General features: G+C 38.4%; 1 pseudogene across 1 annotated transcript in view; it reads right to left on the bottom strand.

Moving 5' to 3' along the window:
* Positions 1-432: 432 nt before the first annotated feature.
* LOC149560188 (TMV resistance protein N-like) overlaps positions 433-14,772 on the bottom strand; it is a 64,542-nt pseudogene continuing 50,202 nt past the window's right edge. Inside the window, exon 6 of the transcript XR_016363662.1 lies at positions 433-784. The product of XR_016363662.1 is annotated as a TMV resistance protein N-like (transcript). The remainder of the gene's footprint in view (positions 785-14,772) is intronic.

Genomic DNA, 14,772 nt, shown 5'->3' with positions numbered 1-14,772 from the left:
TTAGTTGATTGCTATTATATTTTAATTAATATGATTGATGATTCACTAAATTTTCACATTTCAAAAGTTAGAGGGCCTATAGAAACCCACTACTTGTCTTTATCTAAAAAATATTCAAAATCCAACATTTTTTAGAAGACTTATATAACCAAATTTGGCCTTGAGTTTTCTCTAAGATTTGTACTGGTTTTGTATTTTATTCATCTCCCATGTAATCTAAGTTCATTGATTGTGAGCTTGTGGCTTGAAAGAGGTGACAATCAAATCCTTGATAGGTTATGCAAGCCTCGTAGATAATATGCAATGGATCTCATTTGTTGTAAGCTATATTATTAAGTGCAATTTATGTAAGAGATCATGAGCATTTAGAAATGAACATTTTCCTATCCTAAAGACATGAGTACTCTCATTAGAAATCATGACTTGGGTCAATTCTAGAATAATAAAACAATTGAAATAAAAACATTATAACTTTACATTTGTTCCATCTATGTTTGATTGAAAATATATATGGCAATGGTCTCTCACTAAAGTATTTCTCTTGGAAGAAATGTAATTTACAATGATTGTCCAAAAATTTATGAAAAGTTCTGAGGTAATTTTCAACAAACATTCACTATTATTAGATACTCGTGTTTATTTCAATATAGTCACAAACTTTACTTTCACCAACGCTGAATTGCATTGCAGATTTATTGTCTCTTCTTTTGGTTATTTTCAAGCTTCATAAGTTGCTTGCAAATAGCACAAGGGATGGCAGAGTCCATTGGGTTCCTCTATACTCCTGAAAAATACATAAAGTTAGCATCTCAAAAGTGGGTTTAGATCAAGCAAATGACAATAATAATGATTGAATGGGTGTGGAAAGTATAAAACCTATTATATAAAGATACTATTTTTCTTACTGTATTAGGGAAACCATGTGTTAGAGGAAACATGCAATGAATAAAATAAGATATAGCATTTTAAAATTAAAAAGATCAACTATCCATGAATTTGTTTGTTTGTATATGCTTGAACTCGTATGGGTTTTAAGACCCCCCTATAGTATATCATACAAAGAACTCCATTTGTTTTCGTAAGAATGTGAAGGTCACTTAGTATGTCTCTGCAAAAGGTTACTTCTTTTATGCTGAGATTTTATTACATTTACATTTTTTTTTAAGACGAAGACTTCTATGAAGTGTAACGAGTATCAAGACTTAGTTTTAAAACAAGTAGGCTTTATGGTGAAAGACTGCATTCTCTATAAAGGAGATCACAAGTATATTTGGTTATTTGAAAAATATTCTCCTTGTAAAAAAATTGCACAAGAGATCTACAAGAGAGGTCATACACCAAATTGGTGTCTCCTTGGAAAATAACCTAAAACTCACTTTGATCTTTTTACCCTTTTACAAACATATTTTCAACAATATAAATAATGCAGCAATCTGAAGATTGTTTCGAGCAGGCTTCCCAATTCATTTTCTAAAAAGATTGTGCATCTTTAATCAGTCTTTTCACTAGTACTGTGTTTGAGAAAACCATGAATTAATATTGATAATATAACAAAGATGCTAAAATCATATAATATGGATACACATAGTTATGTCCAAACAAGCTTACTTCTTTAACCACATGAGACTCTTTAAAAATCAAAACAAGGAAACTCAAATGGCTCTAGAGATCCAATGATCTTCATATTCATATTTAGCATACTTTCACTGGGCAAAATGGTATGTGATTGAACCTATCTCTTGGTTTAAACTTCAATTTCAGTTGATCTTTTGTATTGGTGGCTTACAAAGTACCTCTGTTAATAATCTTGTTCTCAAGCTTATGCAGAGGCATCTCCACTTTTCAAATTTTGGTTTTTGTTATGCTCTAAGAATTTGTTTTTCTTCAGTTCATTCTACTTCTGTTTGGGTATGGTGTTGTGTGACAGTCTTTTGTCACTTTCTATTCGGTGTTCACGTCAATTGGTGTTTGCTGGAATATCCTGTTGCCACTCTACATTTGGAAACAATTTACACTTCATGTCATAGGGAGACAAGGAACTCTCTGATTTCTTTGTTGTCACCAAGGAAGTGGATAAGATACGTCAATTATTTTTGAGTTCCTCATATAAGCATCAGAAATCTGGCAGTTTGAATAAAATATTGACTCGTTTTAGAAATCAATGTACCAAGAAATGAACGGTCACAACGGAAAATGTGATGGTGGAGAGAATTGGAAAAGACAAACTGCATGGGGAAAGAAAGAGAGAATGAAGACATAAAATAAATTTATTAATGTCCAACAAGAGACCGCAAGGGTCTAAGGGACTGAAAGCATACGACAAGGGAAACAACTACAAGCAAGACTAAACAATGTTGAAAAGAAACAAAAAGGAACACAAAGCAATCCAACCAGAAAGACTACGGGTCCTTTCTGGGTGGAAAGAAGTCTAGCACCGAGGCATAGGACCCAAGGTGAGGATGAACCCTGGTCTGCTGCATAGTACCACATGTTGCTGATGACTATAGTCGCTGTGAAACCTCATCCACCTGGTATGACTGGAAGTAGAGGAGTCGAGTAGCCGCTTCAAACCCTGGGTCGTGAGCGTAGGTGAGAAAAAGGAAGTGATATGATGATCAAAAGCCTGCCTTGAAGGAACAAGGGCCTATAAGGTGTGGTCCTAAAACCGTGTGGTATCCTGAAGGTAAAGAGTTAGGCACCACTTGTAGTTGAAAAAGGACGCAAGCAACCTGCACTCTCTGAGAAAGCACAGATACCTCCCTCTGATCTCATAGAAGATGGGACACCTGAAGATAAAATGAAACTCAGTCTCGGCCTCAATCAAGGTACAAAGGTGGCAGATCCAGTCAACTATGTCAATGTAATGGTCGGTTTGAATGCAGAGCCAGTGGGAACCAACACGAAAAGTACCCAAGGAGATGCAAAGGGCATGGTTCCAACGCCGAGACAATTACTAGGGATGCACCATGACACTGTGCTAGATATCCACAAAGTGCTCAACATAGAAGGCCATCCTCAATCGAAGGCCACTAAAGGGGCTGCATCAGGTTGTGGTAATGTCTTGTATGTAGATGTCAAGACGAACGTGGTCGTTTAGCTCCTACTAAGAGGAAAGGAGGTGGGCAGGGGCATCTAGAGAATACTAAAAGGGAGGGAGGAGATCAATCTCGATCCCAATTGAGCCCAACATGGCAGAGGCCTACACAAACCAACAACGAGCTCTACATCTAGGATCAGAGAAGGCAATGGAAGTCAAGGAGCAACAAGCTAGGTAGGAGTATTTGTGACGCCCATCAATAGAGTCTATGAAGCAATGGAGGTGGTGAAGAAACAAAACTAAGTCAAAGATAGCCCTAACCCTAGAAGGATGAGCCCCAAACTCCACCAAGACAATGTTGTGAGTGGATCCATGGCATCTAATGGTGTGATAGAGGAGAATCTAAGCCCTCTCAACGGATATCCAATCGGTGTTGAGAAGGGAGGGGTCCCAAACAACATATCTGTAAAGAATAGTCGGTCTGACCAAGGAGGAGAATCTAAGCCCTCTTGATGAAGACACAATCAATGTCGAGAAGGAAGGGGCCCCAAACAACAAAATCGTAAAGAAAATTCGGTATAACCAAGGAGTCCGTGAGGGACAACTTGGACATAGTGTCCTAAAGGTGATGTATAAAGCATTGTCTCTCAAGCATGGCAAGAGATCTGAGCCCGTGTTTGACTCTAGGCTGCATAGAAGGTCACAAACTGAAGTGGGGACCAGAGAACTTGACCCTAACGTACATGTAAGAAGAAGCAATCTCAATCTTGCAACCTTGAAAATAGAAGTGAAGATGGGAAGTGTTCAGGAAATTAAAGACCACAAGTTGTCTCAAGTCACAGGAGGTCGAACCATCAAGAAGTTATTGAAGACCCTTTGGAAAGGAAGCCAAAAGAACCACATCATTCGCAAAAAGGAGAATGGAAATCAAGACCTAGTGCAAGTAACAACCATTGTTGGGAGCGAAGAATTGCCAAGGAGGGCCTCAAGCTCATCAATGTAGATACCAAATAAAAGAGGGGGAGAGAGGCACTCGTATCAGATTAGAAAAATTGTACAAGGTCCTAAATTTGCCCACAACGGACTCATAATCTTATTATGCCACCAAAAGAGTCGCGGAGATTCTATTGTCTCTAAGTCTCTGGAAGAGAACCTCTCTAGGAAGAGAGTCAAAAGCTTTGCGAAAAAAAACAAAGCAACAATAAACTTTCGTCGAGCAGTTGTGAGCCTCCTCAATAATAGCCCAAAGAGTTGAGATGTGATCTATGGTCTAAAAGTTTGTATGAAAGCCAATCTAAAACCTCGCACAACAACCCCTCCTGTTAAGCTTTCTGGAAAGAATAGTGTTCAACGTAGTCGCATTGAGTTTGGCAAAGTCTACCCAATCATGATAGTCATGTAATTACAGGGATTGGAAGCAGGCTCGACCTTATAAATGAAGTATATCATGTGTCTCAACCAAGAGTCCAAAAAACCTATACAAACTACTCTATTAAAGAGCATAAAAAGGAAGGAGCCCAAGACCATGTAGCCAAGTTTGAAGAGTTTCGCTTGGAACCCTTCCTCACGCACAACTCTACTACATCTCATGAATCTAATAGCCTCGTTGATGGTGGAGACAATATTGAGGTGGCAATGGGTTGGAGGAGTGAAGTGGAGGTGTGGGTGAAAAGGGAGTTGTGGTCTAGGGTGGAGGGAGGGTGGGAGTAGCGCGGGAACAACGTATGCCAGAAAATCTTGGGGAAATGCAAGAGGGAGGCACAAAGAGTCTAGCACTGGGACGGAATGCAGCGCTTCTTGAACCAAAGGTGCTAAGAGAGGTGCAACTAGGTGAAGGAAAGTGAGTGAGGTGAAAGCAGAGTGAAGCAAACGATGGAAGGCTTTCCAGTCATCACTAAACCATTGGTTCATAGGATAGGAGCTTCTTTACTTAGGGCTATGGGAGAGAGGGTTGGTCTGATGAGGGATGGAGGGGGTGGTAGACTCCCAAAGTGTGGATGCCAAGAGGACGAACATGGAGGAAGCATCGACTACTTGGAAAAAGAGGTTGTCGCGCTCTTAAAAGAGAATGGAAGTACGACTGGGGGGTGGCTCAGCAAGGAGGGGGAGGAGTGGGGGATGGAGCAAGCGGAGAGGGGCGAAGAGAGAGGCTGAGAAGAGCATGATCAGAAAGGGGGAGGCGAGAGATAGTGAAGTGGGTGATGGAGGGGATAAAGGAGGTGCAAGAGAGAACATAATCCACAACACTCGCACCACCACAATGAAGCTAGTAGGTGAAGAGCCTGAAGACAAGAAAGCATGGAAGCCCATTCAAGATCCCCAGATTGGAAGCCTCGCAAAATTGAAGGAGATGATGCTCGTAGCATGTGAGAGGCCCCTATCCTCGAATGAGCGTTGAAGATTCAGGCTAGAAGGACCAACCTCAAAGGTACAAGTCGAATCCGACCCTCAATCATCAAGAGAACTTTGGATATCCCTATTACATGCATTAAAGTCTACTAGGATGATGATGTCACCCATGGTAGAGAATCTAGAGATGCACTCGTGTAAGTTCATAAAGGATCCCCATCATCTGCACTATGAAAAGTATAAGGTGTAGGAAGTAATACAACAACAAAGATGTCTCTAAATTGGGGGGCAAAGCGAGCGACATGGACCCGCATATATCTAGCCAAAGAATTAGAATGGACGATTGAGGTGAGCCCAAAAAGGTGATCAAATCGAGGTGAATCCAAAAAGATGATCAGATGGAGATGAGCCCAAAAAGGTGATCACCAATCAAGCAAATAATACCACCAGAACCTCTGACCCCACCAAATGCCCTAACCTCGTCTCTACAAATAGAAAGCCACTAATACCCAACAGCGCCAAGAAAGGATGAGAAGGGTTCTCATGAGTCTTGGTGAGAGCAAGGATATCAACGGAACCAACGAAGTCTTGAAAAAGACCAAGCAAGGACCAAAAGGTGTCATCGCCATTACAGCAATTGATAAAGAGAGAGCCAAAAGGAGGCCTCTCCCCCTTCAACTGTTGCGGGGATCATCATTTGGCCTTGGAGTCTGCCTTAGTTTGCAACCAGGGGGAGGAGAGTCACAAATAACAGCTCTAATGTCCTGAATGACAACCCACTTCCCATTGCGTCTGGCCTTCACAACAATACCACGAGTGTTAAATTCCACAATATGTGTTCTCGTGAGGTCTTCATCCAGAGAAATCTTAGTAGGAAGAGAGAGAATCTCTCTTCATTCTGAGAACCCACATCATGTCAGCCAGCAAAAGAAATCTAAGAAAAAGAGTATTGTCTGGTCCAATCCAAACCCTGTCAGGAGTGACGTCCACGATGTCTAGCTGGTCCTAAAGAAGGGAGTAGGCAGCCTAGTTGTGATCATTGCATGTTGAGCTCCCTGGCACGCCTGATGTGCTTGTCATTAATCTTTGCTTGGACAATCGACTCAACTCCCAAAAGGGGTGTATTACTGGTGTTCCTGCAGATGGAGACCTGGGATTTAATTTGTTGTTCCATTGATGAGATCAGGGAGGTTTGCTTGTCAACCAGTTCAGCTTGTTTGTCTTTAATGGAATCAATTTCTCCAAACTGATCAATGATAGTTCCAATGTGTGTTTTAAGGCCCGCTGTTTTGCTCGTAGAAGTTGCAGTATTGAAAGCGACAAGTTGTTGTAGATCAGAGACCATTGATGTAAGGGTCTGGAAAGTGTCATGTGGGTTCTGATTCTCGGTTTCCAGTTTGGCCATTTTGTCTATAACCCACTGATATGTCAGAGGTGAAGACTGTGGTTGAGATTGAGGAGTGCTCACGTTCTGAGACAAGGTAGCTAGAGTAGTAGGCATCAGGACAACCAAGCCCTGATAAACAAAGCTAACAATCACAGCAGTTAAACAGGCAGGTGGCAGCCATGCAACAGCAGGAAAAGAGAATGCACAGGGCTCCAGCAGAGCACACTCCGACCACCCAGAAAGATCCCAACAGCAGAGTAGAATTGACAAAAGTGAATGAACAGATGGGGTAGCGCCCAACAAACCAGTAACACCACCAACTAGAATTTCACAGAGTCGTGGTGTAGTTGCAGAGGTCAAAAAAAATGGAGTCTCAAACAGTAGAAAGAAAGAAAGAAAAAATGCAAGAAAATTTGCAGATCGAAAGAAATCATGTGGTAGGTCTGTTGAAGGAGACCAGTTGGGTAGAGGTTGATTGTGCACTTAGATAGGATACTGTAAAGTTTGTAGTTCTCAGATTTGTAGAAGGCACATTACCAGTACTCTGTTAAAAAAAATGACTTTAATCAATAAAAATTGCATTTAAATTCATGTCTCTCGTGTCTAAAGAGTGTAAGGATTGTTATTAATTCAACCTTAACTTCCTATCATTATAGCCCATTGCCATTTCTTTGTTACTTGAATTCTTTGCAAACTATATAGATTGGTATTTGGATACTGGTAAGATTGTTATCAAGTGGTATCAAAGCCTGCAAGTGATTGGGCAATTAGTGTATGGACAAGACACCTCCCATAAGAATAGACAGAGGAGGATCTCGAGGTAGGGGCAGAAGGAACTGTGGTGATGGAGTTCATAAGATGACACAGCATTTGATTGCAAGGATGGAAGCTCTAGAGTGGGCACACAGAAGAGGAACCCCTATTGAGGATGCAAGTGATGAAGAAGAACAACAAAGAGATGATAATGAATGTGAACAAGGAGAGCAGGAAGGATTTGAGGAAAGACAGTTGAGGACAGTCATGAATGTGGATTTCAGAGGTTCCAACTTATGCAGGAAGTTTGAATGGAGAAGATTTGATTGGCTAGACTAATGACTAAGATAAATATTTTGAATATGAGTGTGTACCCGAGAACAGGAAAGTAAATTTTGTATGCACTAGATTAAAGGGTAACGCTACACTGCAGTGGGCCTTTGTCCACAATGAGAGAAGAAGAAATAATGACAGGATCCAGTCATGCGATGGAATGTTAGCTAAACTAAAATCAAAAGTTCTTCCCTGGGATTACAAAGCCAACCTCTTCAAAAGAGTAATGTCTCTGAAAGACCATATAAAGGAATTTTACAAGCTAATAATCAAGACTGGACATGTTGAAGGAAATATGGAAAAGATGGCGCATTATATTAGTGGTCTGAGACTCTGTAGTACAGTCTCCAAGTTAAGTTTGTGTCCCTAAGGAGCTTCGAAAGAAGCTTATCAAGTTGCCTAGCAGAAGAGAAGCTATAAAGAAACAGAGGTTTTAGAGGAAGGGGGCAGCAAACTAATAGAGGGCAGCAACATCATCAAGGTGGAGAAGAGGCTAGTAGCTCAAGTGCGAGAGAAAGTAATAATAGAGGAGGTTTTCAAGATAGAGGGGACAGATTTTATGGCAGAGATGGTTCACAAAGTAGAGGTAGAGGATTTGGAGGGAAGTGTTCCAAGTGCAATCAGTATGGTCACAAGAGTTGGTAGTGCTTGGAAGCATCTCAGGGTGGATGTTACAGGAAGGAAAGAAGTAATCAGGTTGTTTGTGCTGATCAAGAAAGTGGGTGTCACCATCTATCCACCATAAAGATGAACCAGAGCCAGGTGAATCATTTTGTTAAAAAGGGTTTTGTTGAAACCTCAAAAAGCAAGCCATGAACCAGTTCAATGGAGAGCTTAAGTGTTGCAAGCTATTCATAGACAGTAGCATTACAGATAATATTGTAGCAGCAGAAATGGTGGATAAGTAATAACTTGAGAATTAAACATCCTTAACCATATAAGGTATCTTGGCTGCAAAAAGGTCATCAACTACTAGTTAATGAACAGGGCTATGCAGATTCTCAAATAGGGGGTTATAGAGATAATGGGTTTTGTGATAGGTTACAGATATAATGGGTTTTGTGATATAGTGCTTGTTGTGAGGTTCTCACACCATCGCTTCAAAACTTTGGGGACCCCCTTTTTTTTAATCGCTTTGGCAAATTTTTTGAGTTGTCCAAAAAAATTTGATTTGATTTTTTGAAAACTTTAAGCCTTGGACACGTTCAGGACCAGTGGAGAAAAGGTTAGATTTATTTTCACCCACTTCCAACTTGATTTTCCAAAATAACCAATTTCATCCTTAGGCCAAACAAATTTCAAAGAGCAACTTGGTAGGATAAAATTGTAAATTTCGTACTTAGACGATTTCTTTTGAAAATTTGGATATAATTGTTAAATTTGGATAATTTTCAAAAAGTAAAATTTTGGTTAAGATTTGAGTTTTTGGAAAATCTTGAATTTCTTTGGTGAAAAAAAAAAAACAAATTCTCTTTTGTGAAGATGAACTCAAATTGCAAAATCGATTTTAGGCTCTAGAGATGATTTTTTTTGTCAAAAAACTAAAATTGCTTAGCGAAATCGATTTGAATTGAATTGCAAAAAATTGGCTTTAATAGATTAAAATTGTCTTGAAAATTTTTAAGCCTTTAATGAAATTGGTAATTTAATATTGAAATTGAAAAATGGCTTTTGGCTAGCCAAAATCCGATTTTAATGACATATTAATTACTAAATCGTCATTAAATGGAAACATTTAGCATCTCCAAGGCATTATTTACTTTCTTTTTGCAATTTTGGTCTAATTGGCAATTTTTAAAAGTAAATTTCATCTTCGCAAAGTTAATTTTGGGCTAAGCATTTAATTGGGGGCCATATCTTGTGTTCTAATTAATTTATTTTTGCTCCTAGTGTCCCAATCGGCCAGCTAGTGAGGATGAGCAAGTTGGGTATGAGAGGAAACTCTTTCCTCTCATTTCCTCATTCCTCACTCCTCTTTGGTGCTTAGGCAATTTTTTTACTTGGAGCAGATTTTCTTTTCCTTGAGCGATTTTCCTAAGGCAGAATGGCATCTTCTTTGGGTGATTTTTCCAGCTAGGGCAGATTGGCATTATTGTGGGTAAATTTCTTCATGGTAGGGATCTCTATGTTTGGCGATTTTCCATGATTGAGGGCAGATCTGCACTCTTCTTGCTTGGCGAATTTCGTGGAAGCCGAAATTTGTGGAAGACAAAATTCTAATTTTCAAGAGGGGCTGCAATTTTCTCCTAGAGATTGGACGATTTTGTTGGTGAAGAAAACAAGTGATAAAGTCTGATTTTTTGGCACATGCGTGGGCAATTTTAAGTGGAAAAAATTCTAATTTACAAGGGGTTTGAAATTCTTGAAGTCTAATCCTAAATTCTAAAAGAAGACCCGGCTATTGGTAGAGGTAACTTTAAATCATTTAGAGTTGAAGGGGGTCCTTACGCTGATTTCCTTCTTTCGTTCTTGTCTAGATATTGTCTCCCTTGGTTTTTCTTGCATTCATGGTCCACCACTTTACCATCCCATAATAGGGTGATGAGATGGAGGATGGTAGTGCAAGCAAGAATCCTAAGAGAACAAACACTAAGAAAGACAAAGAGGATATGATGCCCAAAACAACTTTCTTCTTGAAAATGAGGCAAATAACCGATACCAATGTTGGTACAATAAACATGATACAAGTAAAGATTCCAAGAAGAAGATCCGGCTATTGGTAAAGGTAATTTTAAATCATTTAGAGTTGAAAGGGGTCCTTAAGCTGATTTCCTTCTTTCGTTCTTGTCTAGATATTGTCTCCCTTGGTTCTTCTTGCATTCATTATCCACCACTCAACCATCCTATCTTAGGTCGACGAGATGGTAGATGTTAGTGCAAGCAAGAATCCTAAGGGAACAAAAACTAAAAAACACAAAGAGGATATGATGCCCAAAACAACTTTCTTCTCGAAAATGAGGCGAGTAACCGATACCAATGTCAGTACAGTAAATATGCTACAGGTAAAGGACAGACTAAAGGAAGGACAATCCCCCTTAGCAAAGAAGATATATAAAAAGCAGTTGCACAATACAGCCCAAACATCAAAACTTCCATTTTAACCATGATGAGCGACATTGGGGTGGCGCTTGATTTTGAAGACACCAAAGAAGAGGATATCAATGAGACAAGACTTGGAGCAAGATTGGATGATTTAGGAAAGGTTGCTATCAAGAAGAAAAATTTGAACACCCTTTCCTCCCTCAATGCTTTTATCGGATTTGCAAAAGAATATGAGAAGGATCATGAGAAGACGCTACAAGCAGCAAGCAACGTGGTGAAATGAGTTGAACTCAAGATGAAGTATACACCTTGTCCTCCCATGGAGGAAGTCAACGAAAGGCTAGCTAAGTTCATTGCCTTAGCTAAAAGAATGAAAGAAAAAGGGAGAGTTATATTAGAAGATCATTTGATATAAGCCCAAGTGGCAATTTCTCTTTCTTCTAGAATAGGACAAGTGTCTAATTCTAATTGGCCACCATTTTGGTGCCTTCTCATTGGATGCCACTTTTCCACTTTTTTCTTTGGTTCATTGACGAGGTGGCATCTTCTCATTAGCCGATGGGGTGGCAACCCTAATTAGGGTTTCTAGGATCCAATCTGGATCGTTGATTTTGCTTTTGATCTCTACCATCGGTTGTAATTTTGGCCTCTACACAAGGTCATTTTGCTCTCATTTGTGAGAGAGTTATGTTGGAGAATTGTTGCAAAGACATTATCAAAATTGTTCTCTATTCATTGTTGTGGCTTGCATGGTGGATATGCATGATCATTTTGGTGTATTGCATGGTTCTTCTCATCTCTCAAATTAAAGTAGGATTTCATTTCATGTTGTTAGAGTAGAAGTAGATGGCTAATTGTATGGTGATGATTAGTGAATGTTTGATAGGGATCTACAACTAGGCCATTAGCATCTTAGCCACTGGTTAGGGAGCCTTGTGTGGTAAACTTGTTCTCTTTTCCTTTGAATCATTGCACCTATGGAGGTGGAGCCGCTAGTTAGCTTTCATTAGATTCGATCCCGGTCCATTTGCTAATCTTTCCATTCATAGGAGTAGGAGTAGAATAGCAAGTAGTTTGGTAGTTGGAGTTCGTTCTTAGAAAGTTAGAAAGGAAGGTTAAAGTCATCGAAGCATTATCGCCTCCACCTCATGTAACAACCGGTTTTCTTCTAACTAATCTTCATCATTAAACTAACTAATTTTATTTCTTTTTCACATGACAAGTCTTTAATAACGGTTTTAACTGAAAATAAATTTATATTGCATTTCAATTCTAACAAGTGCTACAACAATGAGTTACATGATCAAATAAAAGTAAATACTTAACTATTTATAGTTCAACTGAAATGGAAATGCAAGCTAAATACGTTTGATCATCTACTATTTTAAAGAAAATATCTAACTTTAAAGTAATTGATTTTTAAGCTTGAAAAGGAAATACTAAACTTACAGGTTAAAAAGAACATACAAGTTTATTTGTGAATCTTCCTTAATTGGTTGTCCAAGCTCTAGCTTTGGTCAGAGGAGAAGCAATAACATAGGCTTAACCTCCCAGCCACGGACTTTTTTACTTATCCTCACAACTTCTAATTTAATAGAATGGCCCTCCCTACCCCGAGGTCAGGCTTGTGATGTTCATTGATCCAACCATCAGAATAATCAGGTGGGTTGAGGTCCCAGCAGTTATTCGAACGAATAACTAAAGCGTTTAGACAACAACACAATAAATTTGTTATGACAAGTCTGCCTATTTCCACCCTAGCCAAGGATTTCGAAATGTGGGTTTATAACCCGATCTCCACCACTCAACTTGACAGCTAATTTCAAAAGTGGAACTTGCATGAGCTTAACATATATTAGTTTGTTTATGTATAAATGTATTGGTTACTAATTTCATTCTTGTATTTCTTTTTAACAGGTTCATCTATACCTCCTCACCATAATCAGGCCATCAGGTCAGTGACTCCTTGGTGCCTAAACAATTAACTTTTACTAATATATCTTGTACCTCTTCACAATATTCTAGCTCTTTAGCCTGTGAATTCCTTGGTACCTAGATTTGTTGTTCATCTCAGATTTGATCATTATTCCATATTGTTTAATATCTTTATCAAGAAGAAATCAATCAAGAAAATTCGCAAAGTAATACAAGCTCGGTCATTATGATTATGACAATCTTATATCCAAATCAATGTTGTGGTAATCAATAAGTCTTGAAGATATACTAGACTAGATTATAGACTGTAGTCAGTGTCATCTTATACCATGTAACATTAATAATTAAGAGGGGACTAAATGAAATGTATTTGACTTAGATACAAACGTGTTCTCTTGCAATACATGAAAACAACAAACTTGCAACGATAACATGGAAAACAATGAATTTCTACATCGGTTTGGCTTAAGCCGACTCAGCATAGCAAAGGTAATAAATGGAAAGAGAGGAGAATTCACGTCTTACGTGACACACTGTCACCGTAGTCAGAGAAAAAACTCCCGCTTGGCTCTATTCACCTCTCTCTCTGAATGCAAGAGTGATTTGGCAATAATCAATAACAGGAATACAATGAAATCAAGCTTTAGTGCTAATGAAATAATTCTCTAGAAACAATAACAAACTCAAGCAAGAAAGGAAATGGTTCAGCAATGGTCTCCAATACACAACAAAGAATGCATAAATAAGCTTTAGCCGACCTTACGGCTACCCAGTAGTTATAAAAGATCATGCTCGATTCTTTATTCAATCGGCTAAAGAGAACAATAAAGAGGAGGGAAAATTTTAAAAAAAAGAAGATGATGAGTCTTATTAAATAATTAATATTATTTATATATTATCTTATTCTCTTGATTATGTTTATAGGTACGTAATTGTAAGGTGACGTTATTGGATTAATAAATTTAATGTAATGATGTCACTTTATGATTATTTATCTACGATCATAGTTAAGCGAATAAAATAATATTTAAATGATATTATTATTTGATATTTTCGTTAAGGTAAGAACTTTTTTTTTTAATATTTATATTTTTTTTTTACTTATAGCTCATGCGGTTCCACCATGAAATAATTTGTCAAGTCTTATTAACCTTGCCAAGGTAGTTTTTAGGTCAAACTTGTCATTTCTGATGACTGAACCTTATGACCATCCCTTTCCAATGACCTCGTTTCGTAATGCTTCCCCTCTCTCTCCGGTCTTCATCTTGTAAACATTTAAAACAACATTCTCGCCAAAACATCAATTTAAGATTAAATAAAGTGATCGTTAGGGAATTTCATTATGATAACTAACTCATTCATCTTAAATGTACAACGGCTAAAATTAACCAATTCCATTTCACATGAACACAACAGTTAGATTTAACTGACTCAATTTCATATGATAATTAGATCGATGCATCGGCTAAAATTAACTGATTCAATTTCACATGAACATGAAGAAATAAACAATGGCTATAACTAACATGATATAACAACGGCTATAATGAACTAACTCAATTTCACATGAAACATGAAAAATTAATTAGGTTCAACAGCTATAATTAGTTTTAAAAAATTTAGGGCAAAAATTGGGATGTAACACCTCGCGCAATCAGCATCATTGGCAGACACACCCTCCATCACCATCACCATCAACATTATCTGTCACTCGCACATTTCACAAACCCATCATCATCACCACCATCCCAAAACCCAAGTCATCCTTGAATGAATAGCGTAAGGCCACCTATGTGATTACCAGCAAATCACATCGATAAAACTGAGTTAGTATCCACAGATGTAAGGAACATTGGAGTTATTCTCATGTCCCCATGAGTATTAACTTTTCAAGAGAGAAATTGTGTGTTTGATACTCTGTATCAGATATTCAATT

Source organism: Cupressus sempervirens, chromosome 4, assembly GCF_028749045.1.
Source record: "Cupressus sempervirens isolate cs-2001-9-10 chromosome 4, ASM2874904v1, whole genome shotgun sequence".
In the NCBI taxonomy this organism is placed as follows: domain Eukaryota; kingdom Viridiplantae; phylum Streptophyta; class Pinopsida; order Cupressales; family Cupressaceae; genus Cupressus; species Cupressus sempervirens.
Note: the sequence above shows the minus strand (reverse complement) of the source record. Positions and strands in the feature narration are given on the sequence as shown.